General features: G+C 49.3%; 1 pseudogene; it reads left to right on the forward strand.

The window, feature by feature from the left end:
- The first annotated feature begins 9,698 nt into the window (after positions 1–9,698).
- Positions 9,699–10,696, forward strand: LOC136747250 (epidermal differentiation-specific protein-like; annotated as a pseudogene).
- Positions 10,697–12,948: the final 2,252 nt, after the last annotated feature.

Here is a 12,948-nt window from a genome sequence, read left to right on the forward strand (position 1 = left end):
ACCTAATAGCGCTGTTCCACCTCATAGCGCTTTCCACCTCATAGCGCTGTTCCACCACATAGCGCTTTCCACCTCATAGCGCTGTTCCACCTCATAGCGCTTTCCACCTCATAGCGCTTTCCACCTCATAGCGCTGTTCCACCTCAGAGCGCTGTTCCACCTCATAGTGCTTTCCACCTCATAGCGCTTTCCACCTCATAGCGCTTTCCACCTCATAGCGCTGTTCCACCTCATAGCGCTTTCCACCTAATAGCGCCGTTCCACCTCATAGCGCCGTTCCACCTCATAGCGCTTTCAACCTCATAGCGCTGTTCCACCACATAGCGCTTTCAACCTCATAGCGCTTTCCACCTCATAGCGCTGTTCCACCTCATAGCGCTGTTCCACCTCATTGCGCTTTCAACCTCATAGCGCTGTTCCACCTCATAGCGCTTTCAACCTCATAGCGCTGTTCCACCTCATAGCGCTTTCCACCTCATAGCGCTGTTCCACCTCATAGCGCTTTCCACCTCATAGCGCTGTTCCACCTCAGAGCGCTGTTCCACCTCATAGCGCTGTTCCACCTCATAGCACTTTCCACCTCATAGCGCTTTCCACCTCATAGCGCTGTTCCACCACATAGCGCTTTCAACCTCATAGCGCTTTCCACCTCATAGTGCTGTTCCACCTCAGAGCGCTGTTCCACCTCATAGCGCTTTCCACCTCATAGCGCTTTCAACCTCATAGCGCTGTTCCACCTCATAGCGCTTTCCACCTCATAGTGCTGTTCCACCTCAGAGCGCTGTTCCACCTCATAGCGCTTTCAACCTCATAGCGCTTTCAACCTCATAGCGCTGTTCCACCTCATAGCGCTGTTCCACCTCATAGCGCTTTCCACCTCATAGCGCTTTCCACCTCATAGCGCTGTTCCACCTCATAGCGCTGTACCACCTCATAGCGCTGTTCCACCTCATAGCGCTGTTCCACCTCATAGCGCTGTTCCACCTCATAGTGCTGTTCCACCTCATAGTGCTGTTCCACCTCATAGCGCTGTTCCACCTCATAGTGCTTTCCACCTCATAGCGCTTTCCACCTCATAGCGCTGTTCCACCTCATAGTGGTTTCCACCTCATAGCGCTTTCAACCTCATAGCGCTGTTCCACCTCATAGTGCTGTTCCACCTCATTGCGCTGTTCCACCTCATAGTGCTTTCCACCTCATAGCGCTGTTCCACCTCATAGCGCTCTTCCACCTCATATCGCTTTCCACCTCATAGCGCTTTCAACCTCATAGCGCTGTTCCACCTCATAGCGCTATCCACCTCGTAGCGCTGTTCCACCTCATAGTGCTTTCCACCTCATAGTGCTTTCCACCTCATAGCGCTGTTCCACCTCATAGTGCTTTCCACCTCATAGCGCTTTCCACCTCGTAGCGCTGTTCCACCTCATAGCGCTGTTCCACCTCATATCGCTTTCCACCTCATAGCGCTTTCAACCTCATAGCGCTTTCCACCTCATAGCGCTGTTCCACCTCATAGTGCTTTCCACCTCATAGTGCTTTCCACCTCATAGCGCTGTTCCACCTCATAGCGCTTTCCATCTCATAGCGCTGTTCCACCTCATAGCGCTGTTCCACCTCATAGCGCTTTCCACCTCATAGCGCTGTTCCACCTCATATCGCTTTCCACCTCTGAGCTCTGTTCCACCTCATAGCGCTGTTCCACCTCATAGCGCTTTCCACCTCATAGCGCTTTCAACCTCATAGCGCTGTTCCACCTCATAGCGCTTTCCACCTCATTGCGCTGTTCCACCTCATAGCGCTTTCCACCTCATAGCGCCGTTCCACCTCATAGCGCCGTTCCACCTCATAGCGCTTTCAACCTCATAGCGCTTTCAACCTCATAGCGCTGTTCCACCACATAGCGCTTTCAACCTCATAGCGCTTTCCACCTCATAGCGCTGTTCCACCTCATAGCGGTTTCCATCCTCATAGCGCTGTTCCACCACATAGCGCTTTCCACCTCATAGCACTGTTCCACCTCATAGCGCTGTTCCACCTCATTGCGCTTTCAACCTCATAGCGCTGTTCCACCTCGTAGCGCTTTCAACCTCATAGCGCTGTTCCACCACATACCGCTTTCCACCTCATAGCGCTGTTCCACCTCATAGCGCTTTCAACCTCATAGCGCTGTTCCACCTCATAGCGCTTTCAACCTCATAGCGCTGTTCCACCTCATAGCGCTTTCCACCTCATAGCGCTGTTCCACCACATAGCGCTTTCCACCTCATAGCGCTGTTCCACCTCATAGCGCTTTCCACCTCATAGCGCTTTCCACCTCATAGCGCTGTTCCACCTCAGAGCGCTGTTCCACCTCATAGTGCTTTCCACCTCATAGCGCTTTCCACCTCATAGCGCTTTCCACCTCATAGCGCTGTTCCACCTCATAGCGCTTTCCACCTAATAGCGCCGTTCCACCTCATAGCGCCGTTCCACCTCATAGCGCTTTCAACCTCATAGCGCTGTTCCACCACATAGCGCTTTCAACCTCATAGCGCTTTCCACCTCATAGCGCTGTTCCACCTCATAGCGCTGTTCCACCTCATTGCGCTTTCAACCTCATAGCGCTGTTCCACCTCATAGCGCTTTCAACCTCATAGCGCTGTTCCACCTCATAGCGCTTTCCACCTCATAGCGCTGTTCCACCTCATAGCGCTTTCCACCTCATAGCGCTGTTCCACCTCAGAGCGCTGTTCCACCTCATAGCGCTGTTCCACCTCATAGCACTTTCCACCTCATAGCGCTTTCCACCTCATAGCGCTGTTCCACCACATAGCGCTTTCAACCTCATAGCGCTTTCCACCTCATAGTGCTGTTCCACCTCAGAGCGCTGTTCCACCTCATAGCGCTTTCCACCTCATAGCGCTTTCAACCTCATAGCGCTGTTCCACCTCATAGCGCTTTCCACCTCATAGTGCTGTTCCACCTCAGAGCGCTGTTCCACCTCATAGCGCTTTCCACCTCATAGCGCTTTCAACCTCATAGCGCTGTTCCACCTCATAGCGCTTTCAACCTCATAGCGCTGTTCCACCTCATAGCGCTTTCCTCCTCATAGCGCTGTTCCACCACATAGCGCTTTCCACCTCATAGCGCTGCTCCACCTCAGAGCGCTGTTCCACCTCATAGCGCTTTCCACCTCATAGCGCTTTCAACCTCATAGCGCTGTTCCACCTCATAGCGCTGTTCCACCTCATAGCGCTTTCAACCTCATAGCGCTGTTCCACCTCATAGCGCTGTTCCACCTCATAGCGCTTTCCACCTCATAGCGCTTTCAACCTCATAGCGCTGTTCCACCTCATAGCGCTTTCCACCTCATAGCGCTGTTCCACCTCATAGCGCTTTCAACCTCATAGCGCTTTCAACCTCATAGCGCTTTCAACCTCATAGCGCTGTTCCACCTCAGAGCGCTGTTCCACCTCATAGCGCTTTCCACCTCATAGCGCTTTCAACCTCATAGCGCTGTTCCACCTCATAGCGCTTTCAACCTCATAGCGCTTTCCACCTCATAGCGCTGTTCCACCTCATAGCGCTGTTCCACCTCATAGCGCTTTCCACCTCATAGCGCTTTCCACCTCATAGCGCTGTTCCACCTCATAGCGCTGTTCCACCTCAGAGCGCTGTTCCACCTCATAGTGCTTTCCACCTCATAGCGCTTTCCACCTCATAGTGCTTTCCACCTCATAGCGCTTTCCACCTCATAGCGCTGTTCCACCTCATAGCGCTTTCAACCTCATAGCGCTGTTCCTTCTCATAGCGCTTTCAACCTCATAGCGCTGTTCCACCTCATAGCGCTGTTCCACCTCATAGCGCTGTTCCACCTCATAGTGCTTTCCACCTCATAGCGCTTTCAACCTCATAGCGCTGTTCCACCTCATAGCGCTGTTCCACCTCAGAGCGCTGTTCCACCTCATAGTGCTTTCCACCTCATAGCGCTTTCCACCTCATAGCGCTGTTCCACCTCATAGCGCTGTTCCACCTCATAGCGCTTTCCACCTCATAGCGCTTTCCACCTCATAGCGCTGTTCCACCTCATAGCGCTGTTCCACCTCAGAGCGCTGTTCCACCTCATAGTGCTTTCCACCTCATAGCGCTTTCCACCTCATAGTGCTTTCCACCTCATAGCGCTTTCCACCTCATAGCGCTGTTCCACCTCATAGCGCTTTCAACCTCATAGCGCTGTTCCTTCTCATAGCGCTTTCAACCTCATAGCGCTTTCCACCTCATAGCGCTGTTCCACCTCATAGCGCTGTTCCACCTCATAGCGCTGTTCCACCTCATAGTGCTTTCCACCTCATAGCGCTTTCAACCTCATAGCGCTGTTCCACCTCATAGCGCTGTTCCACCTCAGAGCGCTGTTCCACCTCATAGCGCTTTCCACCTCATAGCGCTTTCCACCTCATAGTGCTGTTCCACCTCATAGCGCTGTTCCACCTCATAGCGCTTTCCACCTCATAGCGCTTTCCACCTCATAGCGCTGTTCCACCTCATAGCGCTTTCCACCTCATAGCGCCGTTCCACCTCATAGCGCCGTTCCACCTCATAGCGCTTTCAACCTCATAGCGCTTTCAACCTCATAGCGCTGTTCCACCACATAGCGCTTTCAACCTCATAGCACTGTTCCACCTCATAGCGCTTTCAACCTCATAGCGCTGTTCCACCACATAGCGCTTTCCACCTCATAGCGCTGTTCCACCTCAGAGCGCTGTTCCACCTCATAGCGCTTTCCACCTGATAGCGCTTTCAACCTCATAGCGCTGTTCCACCTCATAGCGCTGTTCCACCTCATAGTGCTTTCCACCTCATTGCGCTTTCCACCTCATAGCGCTGTTCCACCTCATAGTGCTTTCCACCTCATAGCGCTTTCAACCTCATAGCGCTGTTCCATCTCATAGTGCTGTTCCACCTCATAGCGCTGTTCCACCTCATAGTGCTTTCCACCTCATTGCGCTGTTCCACCTCATAGCGCTGTTCCACCTCATAGCGCTTTCAACCATTATAGCGCTGTTCCACCTCATAGCGCTTTCAACCTCATAGCGCTGATTCACCTCATAGCGCTTTCCACCTCATAGCGCTGTTCCACCTCATAGCGCTTTCCACCTCATAGCGCTTTCAACCTCATAGCGCTGTTCCACCTCATAGCGCTTTCCACCTCATAGCGCTGTTCCACCACATAGCGCTTTCCACCTCATAGCGCTTTCCACCTCATAGCGCTTTTCACCTCATAGTGCTGTTCCACCTCAGAGCGCTGTTTCACCTCATAGCGCTTTCCACCTCATAGCGCTTTCCACCTCATAGCGCTGTTCCACCTCATAGCGCTTTCAACCTCATAGCGCTGTTCCACCTCATAGCGCTTTCCACCTCATAGCGCTGTTCCACCACATAGCGCTTTCCACCTCATAGCGCTGTTCCACCTCAGAGCACTGTTCCACCTCATAGCGCTTTCCACCTCATAGCGCTGTTCCACCTCATAGCGCTTTCAACCTCATAGCGCTTTCCACCTCATAGCGCTGTTCCACCTCATAGCGCTGTTCCACCTCATTGCGCTTTCAACCTCATAGCGCTGTTCCACCTCATAGCGCTTTCCACCTCATAGCGCTGTTCCACCTCATAGCGCTTTCCACCTCATAGCGCTGTTTCACCTCATAGCGGTTTCCATCCTCATAGCGCTGTTCCACCACATAGCGCTTTCCACCTCATAGCGGTGTTCCACCTCATAGCGCTTTCCACAGACATGGTGCCGGTGCTGGAGCCGGAGCCGCTGCTCGGACTGGATCAGCTGATCTTTAGTGAACCGTCCGCTTTAACACCGGTTTTGGAACCGAGCGCTGACGTCACTGGTGTGGGCGTTCCCAGAGAAACACAGAATAATAATCAGCACCGAGGACTGCGACTTCAAACCCTGTTATACATCCCAATCAAACTCAATATAGCATCACACAGAATAATAATCAGCACCGAGGACTGCGACTTCAAACCCTGTTATACATCCCAATCAAACTCAATGTGAAAAACAACACAAAAAACACGAGATCACATGTAGACAAGCAGAAACGCAAATACAGCTTTACGAATATGCTAAGATAACTCAGCCTTTTATTTGTATTGATGCATTAAGGGATTTACACCGATTCGCTATTTCAGACACTTTTACTGTATTGAATAAAATACATGCATTCGTCACCGCGCACACCGTTCATTATGAATATACTTTGTATGAGTGGATACATCTTCATTCATTTTGTGGCGTATTTTTACTTTTATTCTTATTTAAAAAACAATGACTATAGGCTAGCCTATTGATTATGGATGCGGCTGTTTTGGGGGTGTTTGCGGCGCAGTCCTGGGCAGATCAATAACCTGTCGATGATCTCAGGTGATGTTAATGGTTTGATGGGAAATTGTGCTGATTGATGAAGTCTGTAACAGCTCTCACTGTGTATTTGATCTTCTCTTACTGTACAATATGTATGGTTTGTGTAATTCGCCCTGTGCTAAGAAAATGAATTTATTCACATTATAAATCATGCGCAAACCAACCCGGGACACATGACTCGTAGCGGCGCTTCATTACAAACAGCGCTTCTGTTCAATCTGTCTCGCATTAACTCTCATCATCATAATCTCGCGGTAACACGGCTGTCCTGACACGAAGCTGCGCTCAGTCGTCTCTCATCGCTGCCATTTGACAACAACTAACTAGTCATTGACCTGTGAGACACATAGTTACTGTAGTGTCTCTGACAGGCCGCTGTTCGCGGCTGGTTTCGCTCATTTCAAACATGGCGGCTGAACTCCAGCCAATCACTTTGTGTGGAGACGACTTAACCCCGCCCCCCGGCCCTGACGTCACTGTTCTTCGGTTCCGGACCAGCAGGTTTTCGGTTCCAGAAAAAGCGGCTCCGAGCGGCCGGGAGACGCGTCTCCTGCGGGGAAAAGCAAGAGCGGCTCCAGATCGGACACCGGCTCCTCGTCGGTGGAAAAGCGCTAACAATAACCACTTCGAGAGGCGGCGCAGAGCATTGCAGCTGTTTAGGACAAAACCTGTGCAGAAACCAAACACAACAAACCAAACAAGTAAGTCCCCCTCTCACACCAAACCATTACGTCATTAATTAACGTCGTTAATTTACACCACAATCCTCCACAGTGACTCAAGGATTACAGTGCACCCCATGAACTTTGACCTTCGACCTTTAATACACCGTGAACCCCCAGTCCTGGCCCTCACCCAGGCTACCCGAACCCCTAGCGGTTTATACACCCCGGCTGTGCTGACAGGCCGCGCTGCACCGAGAGACCTACAGTCAGACCCGTCTTTCAAACAGAACCGAGCCAGCCCGAACCCACAATCCTGGCAAAGTCCTGGTGTCGCCAAAATGCAACTCCTTAAAAATCATAATCCGCCTCCCGGGGGCCGGGGAGACAAACGGCAGTTTAGAATACGCAACCCTGGGAATTTCACCCAAAGAAATACTCAAACATAGGGCCAGGTTCGCCACTGCAAATCCCTCCTAAATAAATAAGAGTAAGCAGAGGCCACCCATCCATTTTTGAAACCACTTATCCTGGCAAGGGTTGCAGGGAAGCCAGAGCTGATCCTGCTAGGCATAGGGCAGGAACACACCCAGGATGGGATGCCAGTCCATCGCTGTGCAACACACACACACACAGACACACAGGGCAATTTAGCAAGACCAATCAACCTGACCCACATGTCTTTGGACAGTGGGAGGAAACCAGAGTGCCCAGAGAAAACCCACGAAGACACTGGGAGAACATACAAACGCCACACAGACAGGCACCCTGAGCCAAGACTCGAACCCGGGACCCTGGAACTGTGAGGTAGCAGTGCTAACCACCATGCATAAGCAGAGGCACAAGTAGAATTAACTACTTGTTTCCTGCACAGCTAACAAGAATAAAATAGTTGTTAAAACAAATGACAATACACACAGCAGATACAACATGACAATCGCCACTAGAAGGCGACCAGCATTCATTTCAGCCCAACAAGAGCAAGAGATGTTATTGTAATTAACGCCAATGTCACCAGTCAATATATGCGTTAGAAAAATAAACCACAGCAAATAGTTTCTTAAAAAAACACACATTGAAAATGATGAGCAAACAAAATTGTGAAACAATACAATATGTCCAAAGAAGATCTCAAACACGGGCTCACAATGCAGCTGCAGGACAATCATTAGAGACAAGCCAGACATGTCCTCTCGCCCCTCCTCCCTTTCACATGTATCTTCCACAAACACATCACAAAGAACACAAACATTGAAACAGCAGCTGACACACGTTCCCTCTTTAACACGAACCGATCGAGCGCCTGGCATGCTGAAAATAAACACCTGCTGATCACAGCGAAAAATTAACCTGTTAGCTTGGTACAGTCTGAATAACTTATACACCGATCAGCCATAACATTATGACCACCTGCCTTGTAGATGTAGGTCCCCCTTTTGCCGCCAAAACAGCCCTGACCCGTCGAGGCGACTCCACTAGACCTCTGAAGGTGTGCTGTGGTATCTGGCACCAAGACGTCAGCAGCAGATCCTTTAAGTCCTGTAAGGAGGTGGGGCCTCCATGGATCAGACTTGTTTGTCCAGCACATCCCACAGATGCTCGATTGGATTGAGATCTGGGGAATTTGGAGGCCAAGTCAACACCTTGAACCCGTGATTCATCAGACCAGGCCACCTTCTTCCATTGCTCCATGGTCCAGTTCTGATGCTCACGTGCCCATTGCAGGCGCTTTCGGCAGTGGACAGGGGTCAGCATGGGCACCCTGACTGGTCTGCGGCTACGCAGCCCCATACGCAACAAACTGCGATGCACTGTGTGTTCTGACACCTTTCTATCAGAACCAGCATGAACTTGTTCAGCAATTTGAGCTACAGTAGCTCGTCTATTGGATCGGACCACACGGGCCAGCCTTCGCTCCCCACGTGCATCAGTGAGCCTTGGCCGCCCATGACCCTGTCGCTGGTTCACTGCTTTTCCTTCCTTGGACACTTTTGATAGGTACTGACCACTGCAGACCGGGAACACCCCACAAGAGCTGCAGTTTTGGAGATGCTCTGACCCAGTCGTCTAGCCATCACAATGTGGCCCTTGTCAAAGTCGCTCAGATCCTTATGCTGCACATTTTTCCTGCTTCTAACGCATCAACTCTGAGGACAAAATGTTCACTTGCTGCCTAATATATCCCACCCACTGACAGGTGTCTTGATAACGAGATTATCAGTGTTATTCACTTCACCTGTCAGTGGTCATAATGTTATGGCTGATCAACTTTATTAGCTTCACCGGTTAAATATGATCATATTTTCAGAAACAACTACTTCAGTAAACTGGGAAATAAATACATGGAAAGTTTAAACTGATCTGAAAGTACTTCAACAAATATATAATACATCGTTTTTGCTTTTTAAATAAATAATTCCAAAAGTTACTGTGAATAAAATGTGTATAATTAACATGCTCAAAAGCTCTAGCTTATCAGATTGGATCTGAAACCATCCTATACAATCCCACTCCCGCCCAGCGCCGTCCCTCTGAGGGACAGTATATTAGGAGCCTCTGTTCCTCTCTCAGCTCACAGACTCTCTCTCAGGTCTAACTGCGCAGTCCTCACAGTCCTCACACACTGCATGAGCAAGATCATCGTCTATGATCGAGCTGACTACCAGGGGGTCAGCAGAGAGTTCACTTCTGACGTCCCCAACCTAAGAGACGTCAACTTAGATAACTGCATCTGCAAGGTGATTGGGCAACCCTGGGTGCTGTATAAAGACCCCGACTATCAAGGACAACAGTGGATCTTTGAGGAAGGAGACTATGCCAGTATAGATGCATATGACACCATCTCTTCCCTGCAGCTGGTGACCGAGGACCTGTCAGACCCTCAGATCATGCTGTATGAGGACTCAGACTATAAGGCAGAAGCATCGTCCTCACCTGCGAGACCAACCTGAGCTACGGATCCTTCAATGACACGGTGTCCTCCCACAAGGTGCAGAGAGGAGCCTGGGTCCTGTATCAACATCCAGACAGAGGTGGGTGGCAGATGGTTGTGAGAGCTGGTCAAGACAGTCCTCATTGCAGTTGGTTCGATGACCGGCTGTCCCACCTGCGCCCTTTGAAGCCAGGGAGGCCGACTGTGACAGCGGAGATCCTGTGGGACAAGAAGGAGGAGCAGACAAGGTCCATCACCATCGACTCCATCTGCAGCTGTAACCACAGTGACCACGAGCAGAGCTTCTCCGCAGAGCTGAGCTGAGAGTATGAGGGCACGGTCACCGAGACCTTCAACTTCAGCAACTCCACTCAGATAACTGTGGGAACGACTTTCTCCGTAGACGTGTTCAAGGTGAAGACCGAATTCAGCGTTTCTGTGAGCAACACCTTCACTGTGGAAAAGGGAAGCAGCAACACCAAGACCGAGAGGAAGAAGGTCCAGGTCAGCCTGCCAGCCAAAGTCCCTCTGCACACCAAGCTCACTGTGAAGGTGCTGAGGGAGGAGGTGGAAGTGAACATGCCAGTCCAGCTGACTGTCACTCTGGGGGGGCGCAGTAAAACACAGTACGGGGAGTACAGGTGCCAGTCTGCGCTCTCTCTCTGTGCTGAGTACAGGGAAGAGAAGCTGTAGATCAGAGCAGAAAGGCAGGATGAGGAAGGAGAGAGATGAACCACTCTGGAACCATAGTGAGGGTCCTGCCATTATCTTAGAAACAATGATTAACGTGAATGATTAGTCTGGCAACCCTTTAGAAAGTTGAGCTGAAATTGTGTAACTGCAGTGTTTAGTAACACAGGGCTTTTATAACAGCAGCTGCAACTTAATAGACAACGATAAGATTAAAAAAAATAAATCAATACAACAAACCAGACAAGGAACAGTGGAGTTATTACACTGATACTTGCATTCTGCTTATTGAGGAAATTCAATCTTTCTAGTTTGTTCCTGAAAATGTTTTAAATACAACTGTTTTAAATCAGAGAAATTAAGATTGTCTCAAACATATGGGTTCCTGTGTGTTATTGAACAGTGCTGTGGAGCTGAGAAACCCTACAGCACAGTTCAGTGGAAAGTGTGTTGACCCTTGACATCTGTTTCCAAGAGCATGCATTTCCTTAAAAATGAATGATTAAATACAATCAAGAAACAAGCTCCTCCTATAACCTGACTGTTTATTGTTGCATTTCCTACCCAGAGTGCTGCTATTCTAACCCGTGTGTTCTGGTCTACGCACATACGCACATACACACACACATTTTTATTACTAAGTGGGGACCACACTATCCCAACACTTTGATACAACCATATATATATATATATATATATATATATATATACATATACATATACATAGAAAATTATGTTTTGAGCTGAGTATTGATAATATTTGTTAAATTATTTAAGGTATCACTTTACAATAGGTCTCCCAAATTACAATGTATTAACATAGTAGGGACTCATGTTAGTTACTCATAAGAACAGTGTACTTAAGCATTTGTTAAGATGTTCTTAATGTTTAAAAAAGATTGACGGTATATGTAAGCATAAATTGTCTGGTAAGGATGCCTTTGGAGCTATACTGGGGGCATGGCCCACTTTTTACACAGTTAACTAATCAGAAATTGGAAGTTCCGTACAAACCAAGCAATGTACTTTAAAAAGGCATGTCCTATAAAACGTGAAGCTTTTGCCCAACCCCAAAGAGACAAAGGTTGCATTTAATAATGTACTCTAATTACAGCTTCAGAAAAGCAAAACATGCCTTTATAAGTAGAAATGTCTTCTGTGTGGAGTAACGCACTCTATGAAATTAAAACAGGTTAAACCAATCACTACAATTCTCTTCTTCAACTAGCTTATATGTTTGTTACATATTTTCCTTTAACTGAAACAATTGTCTACATATAAAACATGTCGGCTGCTGGCATTTGATGCACACAGTAATCAACATGAATTGGAAGGAACTGATGAGATAAGTGTGACAGTGCCACGGGGGATGTGTGTGCACTAAATCACCAGTTCACTACGCCGTCCTCAGTTAGTTTACTGTGAGGGGGGCCTCACGATCACCCCTTTCTCCGTGCAGGTTGGGCAAGATCTCTGAGGACGCAGCACGGACACACTCAGGTACAAGCAAATGGCTTTATTTATAACGCAGAAAGCAGACAGCAGACAGCAACAGGTGTGCAGCAAGGCACCAAGTCTACTGCACACAACAGCGGGCTATTATTGAATCTAGTAATAAATATTAAAATTGCCTTTAATGCAACGCTTTTTTTTCTCATGAAGGAGGAACAGATGGGGACGGTAAACGTTGCGAGTTCGGCCCAGCGAGAGGTGGAGCAGTGCAGGGTGGGGAGCAGAAGAGGGGAGATGGTGGGAAATGGGAAAGGGGGGGTGGCAGAGGGAGAGAAATGGACTGAGAGATTAAACATGAACAAGAAAAGGGAAGCAGGGAAGCACAGAGACATAGCTACTCAAGTGTATTGCTGCTCTTGTGTGTGATGAGGCTGCAGGCTGTGGGGGGGTGCGCCTCACTCTGTCCCCCTGCTCACACACACCCTGTCCCAGTAAGGAGACGCTGTCCCGCTGTTTGGCAGTGAGCGACCTCCTAGCTGTTTCCCACTGGTTACTGCTCTGTCAGAGGTTTACTGTGATTTATCCAGGCTTTGGGGTTTTTGTTTTCCCAATCATTTACTTTTTACTTTTCTGTGGAGGCAGGCAGGCAGACACACGTGTCAGGACACAAGCGTGAGGCTCACACCAGCCAAGTGGGGCAGAAAGCCACCTGCGTCAGATCTGTAACCATCTGCAGCGGGGGTAAAAGAGACGAGATCCTGCTGAAAGCCTCTGTCTGTTCCTATACTTTACCATATTTGTAC

The sequence above is a fragment of the Amia ocellicauda genome, chromosome 3 (assembly GCF_036373705.1).
Source record: "Amia ocellicauda isolate fAmiCal2 chromosome 3, fAmiCal2.hap1, whole genome shotgun sequence".
In the NCBI taxonomy this organism is placed as follows: Eukaryota; Metazoa; Chordata; class Actinopteri; order Amiiformes; family Amiidae; genus Amia; species Amia ocellicauda.